The sequence below is a fragment of the Mauremys reevesii genome, linkage group 2, assembly GCF_016161935.1.
Source record: "Mauremys reevesii isolate NIE-2019 linkage group 2, ASM1616193v1, whole genome shotgun sequence".
Taxonomy (NCBI): Eukaryota; Metazoa; Chordata; order Testudines; family Geoemydidae; genus Mauremys; species Mauremys reevesii.
The window spans coordinates 280,768,897-280,784,102 of NC_052624.1; the positions used below are offsets into that span (position 1 = coordinate 280,768,897).

General features: G+C 46.0%; 1 long non-coding RNA gene across 3 annotated transcripts; it reads left to right on the forward strand.

Annotated features, from left to right (window-relative positions):
* Positions 1 to 299: 299 nt before the first annotated feature.
* LOC120398213 lies at positions 300 to 14,906 on the forward strand. Of its 3 annotated transcripts, none has more exons than XR_005594252.1 (5): positions 300 to 629; positions 1,493 to 1,560; positions 6,813 to 6,874; positions 8,184 to 8,271; positions 13,786 to 14,906. It is a non-coding gene; the product is annotated as an uncharacterized LOC120398213 (long non-coding RNA). The 3 variants fall into 3 exon arrangements; XR_005594250.1 differs by having other exon boundaries at positions 6,816 to 6,874; XR_005594249.1 differs by lacking the exon at positions 6,813 to 6,874.
* Positions 14,907 to 15,206: the final 300 nt, after the last annotated feature.

Sequence of the window (15,206 nt, forward strand, 5' to 3'; positions counted from 1 at the left end):
TTCAGATCCTGCCCCTCCAACCTGGCTGCCTGCCCCTCCCTGCCCTGATCCTGGCTCCCTGCCCCTCCCCTCCCCTCTTGGCCTGGCCCCGATCCTGGCTCCCTGCCCCTCCCCTCCCCCGATCCTGGCTGCCTGTCTCTCCCCTCCTGGCCCGGATCCTGGCTGCCGGCCCCTCCTCTCCCATCCTGGCTGCCTGCCCCGATCCTGGCTCTCCGCCCCTCCCTTCCTCTCCTGGCCCCGATCCTGGTTCAGTTCCTCACCTCATTCCCATCCTGGCTGTCTGCCCTGCCCCTCCTCTCCTGGCCCCGATCCTGGTTCAGTTCCTCACCTCATTCCCATCCTGGCTGCTTGCCCCTCCCCTCAACCTTGGCCCCGGTCCCAGTCCCAATCCTGAGTTCTCATCCTCTCTGCACCTCCCATACTTGGGCCTAGTCCCGATCCTGCCCCCTTCATCCCTGGGCCCTGGCAATCCCCTAGTCCCCTCCTGGGCCCTTTTCCCTAAGCCTAGGGCTCCAGTTACCCACTCACCAAACACACACCCATGTAATGCCCTACCTGCTAGCTCCTCCCCTGGCCCCAGTCTTCTCCCAACCGGTCCGTGTGCTGCTGGTGCCCCACAGCCCTCCCAGGTCATGGCTAGGACATCCTCTAGAGCAGGGGTTCTCAAACTGGGGGTTGGGACCTCTCATGGGGTCAGGAGGTTATTACATGGGGGGTGGGGTCATGAGCTGTCAGGCTCCACCCCCAGGGCTTTGGAGGGCGGAAAGAGGGTTGGGGATCAGAGGTGCAGGCTCTGGGCAGCGCTTATCTCAAGCAGCTCCCGGAAACAGTGACATGTCCTCCCTCCGGCTCCTACACGGAGGCGCGGCCAGGCAACTCTGCGCTCTGCTCTGTCCACAGGCCCCACCCCCACAGCTTCCATGTAGAGCCAGAAAGGGGGAAATACCGGCTGCTGCCCAGGAGCCACACGTCACAGAGGCTAGCTGGGAGCAGCGCCGCCAACCAGACACCTGGTCACCCTAGGTGGAGGGTTAATTTCCTCCCTTGAAAAGTGATTTTACTGGCCTATGAAACCACTGAACATATATGATGGCCCTAAATCAAAACCAACCATTCTAGGCTCATAGAGGTGCATAAAGCAAACAGTTTGCATTAAAGAAGAAGCGTCAGTTCTGTTTTGATCATTGCAGGTGTTATGAGTTACTCATAATTCTTTGGGGAAGGGAATGTGCCTTCTTTTGTGTTTGCCTGTGCTTAGCACATGGATGCCACCAGAAACATAATAAAAATAAAATTAACTACATTATTATTAAAGTGCTGATGGTGTGCTCAGTTCTGTACAAAGCACAGTAAAACACAGCCCCAACTCCAAGGGCGTTTAAAATCTAAATGGCTTGCCAATCCAATTCAGGCACACGATGCACTTGGTGACCCACGGAATAGCTTTGTCTTTGCTTATAACTGGATTTTTTGTTTGTTTGTTTTTTATTAGGTATGTGACAGCAGTTTTACTGAAGTGGGCTAGCACTGGATGGCTTCACGGAAGAAGTGAGTTATAAGGTGGGATTTTCTTGATAGGGCCTTTAAACGACATTTCATTTTAACAAGGAGTTGTCAAGCCTGCTGCTTTTTCAGCAATGTAATGCTGCCCCGATAGCCCTGCCAGAAAAGTTTTAAAAGGGCTGAGGGGCCACCTAAGCCTCCATAAACTTCAAGATATTACAGCGCCAAACCACAATCAGAGCTGTTGCCTTGATCTTTTGCTGCACTGATAAATCATTTATTGGTGCGGCCTTTGCAGAAAATCCCTGAGGGAAAAGGCCATAAAAATGCACTGATAACAAAATGCTGCTGTCCTGCTTGCCGTGTGCAAATGCCTCTGATCTGGTGGCACATTCTATTTTTTGCTGTTCTTTTTTTGTCCCACGGAAAGTACAGATTAAGGGCTTGTCTTCACATACAGGTGCAGCTGCGCCACTGTAGCACTTTAATGAAGACGCTGCTACCACGTCAACGGGAGAGCTTCTCTTGTCAGCATAGTCAATCCACCTCCCTGAGAGGCCGGAGCTGTGGCGACAGGAAATGCTCTCCCATCCACATAGCGCTGTCTACACAGGGAGTTAGGTCAGTATAACTACATCACTCTGGGGCGGGGGATTTTTCATACCCCTGAGCAACGTAGTTATACTGCTATAGGTCTGTAACATAGACCTGGTCTAAGATCAAAAAAGGAATGTGCAAAATTCAAGACTGTCTAGTGATTTTCAAAATGGATAGTGTTTACTTCCAGTTGAGCCCTGTGAGAATAAATAAATAAAAAAGTGCTAGTGTAAGTGTGCGCGTACCAGTAAGTGACACAGTCCCTACATAAGATACAACAGACAGTGGGTTCTAGAGGAGAGGAAGTAGGAGGGTTAGAGGAGGATGATAATAACGTGATTTGCTTTGGATTGCAGTGTGTGCATCTTGCTGGGTCTGAGTGTGAAATAATGCTAGTATATCAGTACTTGGGTTAATTAATAATACAGTACTAATACTCTGTATATTTCTACAGCACTTTTCCAGGGATCTAAAAGTGCTTTGGATGCATTATGCCTGGTCCTTGGTATTACCAATACTTACTTATCTATTATTGTTTTCCAAGAGGAGTCAAGGGCCTTTGGCATATTGTAGGTGAAGGCCCTTTATGGGGAGCAACAAGAGACCACAAAGTGTCGAAACCGGTACATTTATTGAAGGGGGATAAAAAACAGAATGAACAGCTGATTAGTTTCATTCACTTGTTTGAGAATCATCCTGTCTGGACTACAGAGACTGAGACCCGTGATGTGATTGCTTATTTGAGGAGGCAGAGAACTGCATTTCTTTAATGCTAGATTAAGTAGCAGTGACAAGACGGTGGATACTAAGATAAAATAGTCTGTGTTTGCCAACCGGAGAGCATTGCACAACTGCATCAACTCTCCGAAAAGCAGGCAGAGGATGGATTCAGAGTGGTGACACAGCAATCCTGATGGATGTCTCTGCAGTCAGCAAAAGACAAATCTGCCAAACCCAAGGGTTTAAATATCAGAAGAGAAAGCAGAGTTAGAAATTCAGATTTATTTCCAGCATGGAATACACACAAACCGTATTCCCAGTGTATGTAGTCCTATATGGTACCACAAGCAAGCCGTACAGGGTCTTGAAATATACAGCAAAATACCACAGCTTGGGGATGGTTGTTCTGTTTCTGATTTACAAAGAGCTTCTTCAGACTTTGATTGCATCAACTTTCTTCCCAACAAGTGAACTGCCTCAGAAGTTGTGTTGGCCAGTTGTGTGACCCTGTTTAGAGTTTGCATATCATAGCTGTACAGGAAGGATGCTCCTGTGGTTAAGGCATTAGGCTGGGACTCAGGACATTTGTAAGCAGCGGAATGGTACCGCTGTTTTGGGGAACTTTCCTGGCTTCTGTACTACCCCGGTGGAATCAGATATCAAAAGGATCTGAGTCCTCGCTCCAACTCCTTTTACCTGGATACCTGCCTGACCTTGAGAACTCCTCTTCCACTCTACCATGCTGCAATCCTTGTAACCCTGATAAAGCCGGGCCCAGGATTCCTGGGAGGCTTAACCCCCGTCTTGTCATGGTCACTTAGTGCAGGGGCTAGGGTGTCCCCACTCCAGGATATTGTCCGCTCACCAGCCATTTTCCTGACCCCATCGATCACTACATTAAGTTTAAACCAAATACAATTGATTAAACAGCAACTGTAAGAAGAATATGGGGGGGGAATGGAAAAGATTAAAGGAATGAGGGCCTTCCGTGGGCCTGCAGTCTTGGCAGCAGTCTTTGCAACTTCAGAAAAGTTCCCAGCCTATTCCTCACATGTCCGAGGCCTCCCTCCGAGGCCCTGGCTGTGCTGCAGTGATACCTGCTCTGGTGGGAGGACCCTTCTCCCCAGCACTGACCTTCCCATTGGGTTTGCGTCCCCACCTCCAAGTCCAGACTTCAAGGCATCTTGTCTGGCAACATCTCCCTACACTGAGCCCTCTGCTCAGGGTCTCATCTCACTCTCCCCAGCCGTTCACCATGCTCAGCTGTAGTGTTAGCGGGCATCCACTATCCCAGCTCTGGCCCCACTGCTCCCCTCTGCAGCTCAGCCTTGGCTCATCATCAGCACAGCTGGTCTGTGCTGCTCCAGCTCCTGGCTACTCCAGCTCCCCAGCTCTGCTCCCTATGGCTCAGTTCTGCTGCTCTGCTGCCCGCTCAGCTCTGCCTTCTGGGCTGCTTCTCTGGCCCCTCTTTCTGGCCCACGGCTCTCTCCCCAGCCAGCTCATGTTACCCGGGGTTCCTTCAACCCAAAGCTCTTGGTAACTTTTACTCTGTGCGAGGTGGTGTCAGGAAATAAATCAGGGGAGACGCGGCCATCAGACACATTCCTGAGGGCACATAGACAAGCTTCCTGTTCCTCTAAAATGTGTGCATCAGCAGCTTCAACACAATTCTTATCAGGAAGGACGCAGGGTCAAGCTGCCCTTTCTGTGGCATCCAAAAGCCCCTCCCCTCCTGCCTTGGTTAACCTAAGGCTGCTGCATGGCCACTTTACGGCCTGCTGACCTGGCTGCTTTTGTTACCCGAAGAACCCCGGGTAACACTTTTAGCAATAAGCAATAATGCTTTCAGGCACTTTACTGGTTTGCCAAATTCTCCCTGTACACTCAGCCTGCTGCTCTCCCCTTAGCTCTGCTCTACTCTGGCTCAGGCAGCTCCACTTCACACTCAGGATGGGTTGCAGGCTCTTGATTCCCGCATTGGCCTGCCTGCCTTGTCAATCCAGCTGACTTGGAGCATTTCTGAACTGTCAGTCTCAGGATCATGATTTCTCTTCAGCCCTTACCCCTTTCTCCTGATATTGACACCCCCTTACCCATTCAAGTCCAATCCTAGCTCTGCCACAGACTTTGGTGAGAGTTTGGGCAGGTTGCTGAAATCTCTGTGTCTCATTTCCTCACCTGCAATATGGCGGCAATACTACTTCCTTAGTCTATTTTGTCCATTGAGGCTGCATGCCCTTTGGGGCAGAGACTTATGCGTTCCTCCAGCTCCTAGCACAGTGGAACCTCAGTCTTGGTTGGGGACTCTGGTGTTACCCTGGATTTGAAGGGTGTGTGTACCCCAGAATCTGATTAAGCCAATTGCAACCATATGTGCATTCAGCCACCATCAATTAATAAACTAGAACACCACATAGTTAAGGGTTAAATAAGAAGCAGGCTCTTAGAGACAAGGTCAAAATCTAGCAGGCAGTTTCTGCTAATCTGAATGGAGGAGGGGAAGGAAAGTAAATAAATGAGATTGAAGAAGATAAATGGATGAAAGACTGAGTCCAAGTGCCTCTGATATTAGAAGTTTATTGAAAGTTAGGATCCAGTAGGGGTCATTATGACCTATTTTTTTTTTTTAATTTAATGGAAATATACCAATCTCCAAGAACTGGAAGGGACCTTGAAAGGTCATTGAGTCCAGCCCCCTGCCTTTACTAGCAGGACTAAGTACTGATTTTTGCCCCAGATCCCTAAGTGTCCCCCTCAAGGATTGAACTCACAACCCTGGGTTTAGTAGGCCAATGCTCAAACCACTGAGCTATCCCTCCCTCCATGTGGACCTACTGGTGAGCTGGAGCCAGTTCCCACTGGTTCGCGGGAACCAGTTAAATTTAGAAGTCCGTTTAGAACCGGTTGTCCCGCCAGGGACAACCGGTTTGAAAAGAGCTTTTAAATTTAACAAAAGCTCTAGCAGCCCCCTGCCCTTCCCCCAGCCCCAGCTCACCTCACTCCACCTCTGCCTCCTCTTCTGAATGCTCCTCCAGCTTCTCCTCCCCCTCCCCACCTTCCCGCGAATCAGCTGTTCGTGCGGGAAGCCTGGGAGGGTGAGAAGGAAGCAGCGGCTTCCCCCAGGTGAGCTGGGGCGGGGGCGCAAGCGGGAGGAGGGCTCCAGGCTCCGCAGGGCTCCGGCCTGGCCCCTAAAGGCGTGGCTCCTGCCTGGCTCCCGGGGTCCGGCCCCGACCTTGGCCGGGCGGTGCAGCTCCTGCCCGGCTTCTGGGGTCTGGCCCCAACCTCGGCCAGGCGGCATGGCTCCTGCCCAGCTCCCGGGGTCCAGCCCTGACCTCGGCCGGGTGGCGCGGCTCCTGCCCGGCTCCTGGGGTCCAGCCCTGACCTCGGCCGGGTGGCGCGGCTCCGGCCCGGCTCCTGGGCCCGGTCCCGGCCCCGGCCGAGCGCCCTGGCTCCGGCCAAGCAGCTCCGGTCCCAGCCCGGCCCCCACCTCCAGGCAGCGCGGTAGGGGGGCAGGGAGTAGGGAGGGGCGTTGGGGGGGTGGATTAGTTTCGGGTCAGAGGGCAGGGAACAGGGGGATTGAATGGGGGTAATGGTCCTGGGGGGCAGTCAGGAAGGAGCAGGGGTTGGATGGGGCGGTGGGGGGCAGTCAGGGGTAGGGATTCCAGGGACAGTCAGGGGACAGAGAGAAGGGGTGGCTGGATGGGGCAGGGGTCCTGGGGGGGTGTGCTGTCAAGCAACGTGGGGGGTTGGATGGGGCAGGAGTCCCGGGGGGGGCATGACCCCCTCGTGGGGTGAGGAGGAGGGAACCGGTTGTTAATATTTTGGCAGCTCATCACTGTGTGGACCTATGTGTTTTGTAGAAGATAGTTATAAAATACAATGTACTTTGAAGCAGTCATAGAATCATAGAATAGAATCATAGACTATCCGGGTTGGAAGGGACCTCTGAAGCCATCTTGAGATACATTTTTACTCACAACTTTTCTCCCCAGCAGGTGAGCAATTGGCCACTGTGTACCTGCTGTTAACTACTCAATACTGTTCCAGAGTTTAGGTAAATATCTGGGATGTTCTAAACCCATTGCTTATGTCTGTGTGTGCTTAAATCTAATAAACTGCAGTTACACAAGAGCATGCTTACTTGCATTAATCCTTGATCAGATGGAGTTGCTGTGTTTCCACTGATTTATTCCTGACACTATGTGAAGTGAAATAATTAAGTTACCTCTATTGGGGGTTCTGAAAACCCTGGGTAACACTACATGCTAATTTGTGAAGATGAGTGATCACCACATCAAAATATTGCCTGCCTAAGGGTCAGACATTTTGAAAAGCTACATGTTTTTTCCACACAATTTCTGGACGTCCTCCCAGGTGTCGTTCTTTTATTAATAGAGTGCTCTCATTTTGCTGAGGTGAGGGCTGTTTTAGTAACGTTCCAGGAACCGCAAAGACCATGCCCCGTTTGTAAATACTGGAAGCAGCTTGCCTTTGCCGTTTGGTCGTCATTAATACAGAAGCATGGGCTACAAAGACTACAGATCCGAGTGTACAATTCTGCAACTTGTTGCAGGTGGCCTTCTGCTTGGCTCAAGTTTGAGTATTGCATTGATGTTTGAGTCTCTCTGCAGGTGAAACCTCTGTTATGAAGAGGAAGGCAGCTATGTGCCCCAGTCCAGATCTCCGTGGGCTGCAGCTACAACCTGGAGGCTGGGCCTTGGCAGCCTTCCTGCCAATGGCATCAGATTCCGAAAGTCTATGAGGGGAATAGGTTTAAACATCTTTGCCTACATTCTGCGTGTAGCTGTGTTGAGTGTTGCAATAACAGCAGCAGCAACAACAACAAAAACAACCCAATAATCAACATGCAACCATAAGAGGAAAAACTAAACTGGACACAAATTAAGTAATACTTCGCTAATATAAGTGCCAAGAAATTCATTGAACAAATCATTCTCTCCCACATTGTAAGGTTTGCATTAATGGTTGCTGCCTGTCCTAAAATTGCAAGAAAGTCATGAGATGAGATCTGCACTCCTGCAAAAGAGAAGGGTCTGTTAAGGCCATGAAAGCTCTATCAGGCACTTTGCATTCAGTGGAGTATGCGTACACTTGTAAAGATAATTAGGAGCTATCATTTGTGATAAGCCATGCTAGCAGTTAAAGGAATTCGTATACAGGCTGCATTGGTAAACAACTGGACTATAAAAAAAATAAAAGAAATTGAAATTTAGGACAACACCCCAAGTTTATGGGAGTTTAGATGGTCTCCGGCTCTCTCAAAACCAGAAGCTGTTTTTCTCTTTGCAAGTTGTTTGCAAACTAGTCTTGATGTCTGTTTGTTATTTCTATTATGGTGATAGCTAAGAATTCCAGTCATGGATCAAGGTACGAAGACAATAAACCCTATTCCAGAGATCTTACAGTTTACGGGCAGACATGATGCAACAGGTGGGTCAAACAGACACACCCATGGCAGTGGATGTGTAGACCGTGAGGGAGTTGTTTGCTTATTTAAAATGTGTTGAAATGCAAATTGAGAGCACACGTTTTGGCCTAAAGTTTAAGCTTCATATTAGCTAAAGTTAGGTTTGTTAGCATGAGTGAACAGAGGTATTAATAGAAGTAACTCAAGGCATAATCTTGGATCTCGTAGTAAATATATTTTTGTTTTAACTGGGTTTAACAGGTGTTGTACAGGGATTTTTGGAAGTTTTGGAATATTGGTAATGGCAGAATTTGCATTGATGTAAATGATAATTAGAAGGATATTAATAGTAAAAAGATATTTGGGCTTTGGGGGTATGGAAGATTAAATATGGTAGCAGAAGAATAGTTATGGTAAAAAGGTAGATTTAATATTGATTGGCTTATTATAATTTACTATAAATGGGGTAGCTCTAAATGTATGGGGCGCTCCATACACCATCAAACACGGCTTAAAGGAAGGATCCTACACCCGTTCCTTCAGGGATGATCGCCCCTTGGCGTTATTACATCTTTGTAATGTTATGTAAATGTAGAGTTAAGTTGTTATACTGTAGTGGTTTTGTGCACGCTTGCTTTAGTTTGATCATATAATAACATTTTGAATTTCATCCCTCATTGTACCACTCATGGTTCTTAAACCGAATTAAGTAAATCACCTGTAGCCGAATCAAGGACTGAACCTTGGGCTGACATTATTTTTAAATTTTGCATCTAATCATATGAATGGGAATATCTAAATCAAAGGTCACAGATGGAAAGGCTAAGGGCTAAGAATAGCAGAAGATTCAGCTCACCACTTGCCTAACCAGTGCCTGACAGTAGGGATCAAGAGCCATCTAGACGTAGGTCTTAAGGAAGGATTCTGCCAATGTACTAGTTATGCATAAGTTCTCATTCAATAGTTTGAGCAATAATGAATTTGCAAAAGTGTCCACTTCAACAATTCACTCTTATTTTTACGCCACGCAGTATTGTTTCTGTTCCTTGAATAGGTGACACATTTTAAAGAGAATAAAATAAAATAGGAGATAACAAATCCTTTGTTCACTTTCCATTGTGAATTTTAACATAAATCATCAATCTTGCTAAAACTATTGAGACTCATGAACATTTTCTCAGCTAGCCGGCAGCCATGTGAATACCTATAATAGGAGCCCACAAATAATGCTGGTGTAAGCAGAGGCTGAATGATCTCTCCCCTGACAGCTAGCAAGGGAGGGGGAAAGACTTCAGAAGCAAATTGTATTTACATGAACATACCTACTCTGTGCAGGTATCCAGCAGATAGAACTGTGTTGCCCAAAGTGATCAACTTTGGCTGGTGTTGGGTTAACAAATCACTTTAATACTGAATGCAGGGGTAGTGAAATGTTGCTATCAATGTTGTTGTCTTTATTGTACAAGTAAAGGGGAGCAGAACTGTGCTTAGCCTGTCCTGATTGAGGGGGTCACCCTCAGCTGAAAGAAACCCGCTAAGCCAGGGGCTCAACTGCCAGACCCCTATGAAAGTAAGAGGGGAAGGGGACAGGTGTCCCTGAAGGAGGTATGGACTCTACCTAAGGGTCCCCAATCTGGTTTAACCTGCCCCTCCCCACTGTTCAAAGATAGAGCTAAATAGGCTCCATTAGAAGTCTTTTGTTAAGTGCTCAGGAGAGCTGAAATCACTTGTGGTGGGACCGCATTTCTGTCTAGCCTGCTTCTGGTTCCCCCATTAAGAGCTTGCAGTCACTAAGAGTTGGGTGGGACCTCAAGAGACTGACCTGCAGAGGTCACAGCAGAGAGGCAGATGGCCGCAGAAGGTGATCAACAAGTGACTAGCGGGCAACCAGCCAGAGCAAGTGCTCAGATGGCGGAGCAAGCAAGATGCCTTCTTTCCCCTCACCCTGGGTAGGAGGTGAACTCACACAGATGCACCTCTGAACCCTGGCTCCTTATTGACCAAGGACAATCACTGTGAGTGGGGTGTGGTGTGGTGAGGGAGCAGAGAGGAGCACAGTAAAGGAACATTTGGTGGAAGAACTTAAGATCATGAGTCAGAAAACTCATGCACTCATACACTTCCCTATGCACTCTGGGGTGGGTGTCCTGCTCAGAGTTTTGTAATTATGAATCCTGCTTGCAGTATTTTCCCTAATTAATGTCAGGTGACTTCCCTCCTTTCATTAAAAGTTTCTTTTCTACACTCAGACTCTGTGCTTGCGAGGGGGGAAGTATTGCCTCTTAGAGGCGCCCAGGGAGTTGTGTGGGTGAGTAATTTTCCCAGGTCACTGGGTGGAAGCTCAAGCCGGTTTTGTGTTGTATTGTTGAAAAGGAATCACTAGATACTGAACCCGGACCTGGTTGCTGTTGACTTCACCTGGCAGAAGAGTTATACTGGCATGAAACTGGCCTGTGTATTTTCAGTTATGATTATAAATCTTTTTTTCCTTATTCAACCAGCTCATTATGTGTTTGCAATAACTACTAGTCATTCATCCCATTCTCAAAAAAGGTGCCACAAATGTCCTGAATATTCAGTTGTTGATAATATGCATGAATCTGAAGGCTGATGTTAAGACAGTTTCAGTCACCCTAATTCTGCGTCAGCAGCAGCTCATTGCAATGATGGGGGTATGTATAGGGCATATTTTTCAAAAGTGTCTTAGGAGCACAAGTCCCATTTTCAAAAGTAACTTAGGCACATAGGAGACTTTCAGTGAGACTTATGCTTCTATGTCGTGAGTCACTTTTGAATGATTTAAACTCCTCTTAGGGCTTATTTATATGAACTTTTAGTTCATGGCAAGCTGGGTTATGAATTTACCCTGCACTAGCCTGCCATGGACTAACTGTCTGTGTGAACCCTGCTGATACAGCAATGTTAATGTGCTTTGATTTAGTCCTGTTTGAAATGAGACTAGATCTGAGTGTATTAATGAACTGCTAATGCAGGGTCCACATGGGCAATTAAACAGTGGCACACTTGGGGTACCCTTGCACCCCAGCTTGTCACAAATGTAATCTTCATGGATACAAACCCTAAGTCTTGGTCTGAGAAGGTGCAATTCTTTTGAAGTTAATGTTGTCACATCTGTTTATAGGACCGGAGAGAGGTAGAGTTCCTTTGCATCCTGACTTCTCTCTTCTATGCTATGTGAAGAGGAGAATTCATGCAACAGAGTGCCTAAATTTAAATAACTCCAGGAAAGGAACATCCACCCTGTCCCTTTGGGAGGCTGTTCTATATTCCAACTGACCATATCTTTAGGAGCTTCTTTCTGATGTTCAAACTAGATTTTGTCTTGGCTCAGTTCCATCCCATTACTTTTAGTAATCACTTTATGAACCACCTTAAATAATAATCCTTTAGTGGTGATGCTCTCCAAATATTTATGGAGGGGTTCTCGTATTCTCCCATAGTTTTCTTTTAGCTGATCTGTGTTCATTCTGTTCCTCTAGCCACTCCTCACAGTTCAAGGTACCTCTTAGTCCTTAATTAGCCTTTGTTGCCTTACTAGAGCCTTTGTAATTTGTCTGTGTCCGTGGATGTGTTTCTGTTTGTTTCTGATCTTAAAGCAAATCATGCCCTCATGGGAAAAAAGTCTTTAGTATTTAATAGAAAATGATATCCCTGTGATGGGCTAATATCTTATAGAATAATAAAGATTCTATCACGGCGATACAATTCTGTACATTGGTTTTAAAAAAAACTATTGAAAGGAGATAATTCAGTGTTAAATCCTATTGATTTTTTTTTAGTGTAATTGCTGTAGAACCCAATTGACTTCATCCCTATTAACTCTATAGGGCTTTTCCCTAAAGGCTGAGAACATAGCAAACCAGCTTGCCTCAACAGTATGTGGGTTTAGAGCGGCTTTGGTAGGTTACATCTTGCTTTGTGATCCCAAGATGGAATTTGCAATGTAAATACGAAGTACTAATAATTAATCTTCTGCTTTAGCTTGATTAGAAATGATGGTGGTATGTGTGAAAGGAGGAGCAACTAACTAAATCATTATAATGAAGCATTAGTGACCTCCAGTGTAACAGAGGCCACAATCACTATATCACCCTGGTATCCATCATATGAAAGCATACTTACCATATCCTTCTCAATAACTATGCAAAACAGACATGGCAAACAAGATTCTTTTGTAGCCAAGGAGGAGGAGATGTCAGAAAAGCTTCCATTTTATGGGCAAATCTAGGGGTGTGGAGGATATATCTGTAGATGTGATATATCTTGATTTTAGTATAAGGCTTTTGACACGGTCGCCACATCACATAGGGAAATGTGATCTAAATGAAATTATGTAAGCAAAGAGTAGTTATCGATGGATTGCTGTCAAAATGGGAGGGGTGTCTAGTGAGGGCTCCCCATGGTCTGTCCTGGGTCCGGTACTGTTCAATAATTTCACTAATGATTTGAATAATGGAGTGGAGAGTATGCTTATCAAATTTGCAGATGACTCCAAGCTGGGACAGGTTCCTAGTATTTTGAAGGACAGGATGCGAATTCAAAATGATCTTGACAAATTGGAGAACTGGTCTGAAATCAGCAAAGTGAAATTCAGTAAAGGCAAAATACTTCACTTAAGAAGGAGAAATCAAATGCACAACTGAAAATGGGGAATAACTGGCTAGATAGTAGTGCCGCTAAAAAGAATCTGGGGTTTATACTGGATCACAAATTGAATATGAGTCAACAGTGTGATGCAGTTATGAAAAGGCTAATATTCTGGGGTGTATTAACAAGAGTGTAATTGTCCAGCTGAAACACAGCACTGGTGAAGTCTCAGCTGGAGTAGCGTGTTCATTTCTGGGTGTCTCACTTTAAGAAATATGTGGACAAACTGGAGAGCATCCAGAGGAGAGCAACAAAAATAATGGAAAGATTTAGAAAACCTGACCTACGAGGAAAGGTTAAAAAACGGCATATTTAGTCTTGAGCAAAGACGACTGTGGGGGCACCTGATAACAGTCTTCAAATATGTTAAGGGGACGGTGATCAATTGTTCTCCATGTCCATTGAAGGTAGGACAAGAAGTAATGGGCTTAATCTGCAGCAAGGGAGATTTAGGATAGATACGAGGAGAAGCTTTCTAACTTGAAGGGTAGTTAAGCTCTGGAATAGGCTTCCAGGAGAGGTTGTCGAATCCTTGTCATTGGAGGTTTTTAAGAACAGGGTCTGGGTATACTTGGTCCTGCCTCAGTGCAGGGGCCTGGACTTGACCTTTCAAGGTTCTTTTCAGCCTGGCAGTCCAATGATTCCATGAAATGCAGCTGGGGAAGCAGGTAAAGAGCAACATGTAGTAAATAGATTGACCTGAAGTAGACAGCAGCTTTGGGTCTTAAATACATGCTTCTGGCGAGTGGTGTACCGAGGACACATCAGATCTTCTGCACCAAATCCATCAGACTCCTAATACAATTGCAACAAGAAACCATAAGCAAAGCTGTCAAAGCTACCTCCTCCAATCAAATATTTTGTAATAGGACAGGTTGTTTCTGGAGTGTAACTACAGCTCTTAAGATAGATTGGCAACTGTTCATCTAATGAACGGGACTGATCCTACTCTCAGTGAAGTCAACTGGAAGACAACGGGGCCAAATCTCTCCACTGCTGGCACCAGAGCATCCTGCACTGCAGCTCCTCTCATCTGTCTGCCTGACCAACTCTCAGTTTCTTTGCAAATATCAGCAGAAATGGTTCTCCTTGCTTCTGCCTCTGTATTTCTGCCTCCATCTGCTAGTATTTATTAACATGATAGTTGTATTATTTACAGCAGTTCTGTAATGCACTTTTGGATACAGTTTGAACGAAGGATGCTACCTCAAACAGAGGTATTTTGTAACTTAACGTTTCGATTCTGGACTTAATTGGCCAGTGGCAAAGTTAGAAAACTACATTTACTTTGATAACAAAGGCTGTTTTCCAGTCAAATTGCTTACATACCAAATGCTGAATTGCAAGGAATATTGGCGGACTACCTCTCCATTTCTTTGCAAATATCAGCAGAGGAAGCCAGTCTGAATGCTACTCTAAAGAAACACAGGTTTGGCTTTTACCTCTGAATTTTAGGGCTACATGGTAATGACCGGAGATTTCCTCAAAGAGTGCAACTCTGTTAGCTCATTGCAGCATATCTGTATCTTGTTGTTATGTGCAAGCAGTTTAATAAAACGTTATTACAGCAACAGTAAAGCCAGGCCAGAGAGCACTGAGCATTCCCCGAACAACCTTATTTCAGCCCATTTAAAGTCCAAAAGAGGTTTGGACCATGGCCCATCAAATCTTGACACAAAATAAATGTTTTCATCAAATGCTGCAATGGTATCAATACGTCCCATGGTAGTGATTAACTGGCAGGTATGATACGTCATGGGTAAGATTCACTGGCTATAGAGAGTTTGTATTCTGGCTGTGGGCCACGTTCAGATCTCAGTTACGCTGGGGAAAATCTGAATTAACTCCAGTGAAGTCAATACAGTCATCTCCAGATTTCCATCAGTGTCACTAAGTGCTGACCCTGCGTTTTTAGAAGTATTGTACTTGGTGAATTAGAAAAATAAACTTTGCATCCTGGGTAGTGATAAGTCAATCCTCTCATCAATAAAGCATGTCCAATGCTCTAAGTGATCCTAGTGATCGGTTTTATTTATGAAAGCTGGAGAATTTAAATTGAACCTCCTCACCACTGTGGATAGGGATGACGAGTGGCAAATGAAATTAATGTTGACAGAGCTAAAGGAATGCATGCTGGGCGCAACCGTCATAACGCAATGGAGAGCGAACAGAACTGAACTAAGGTGGTGGGGAGGAAAACTTTGGAGCAGACTTTGAAGTAAATAACGGACACTGGGGCAAATTCCACTCTCCATTGACTTCAGTGAGAAAAGGATTTGGTCCAGTTTGG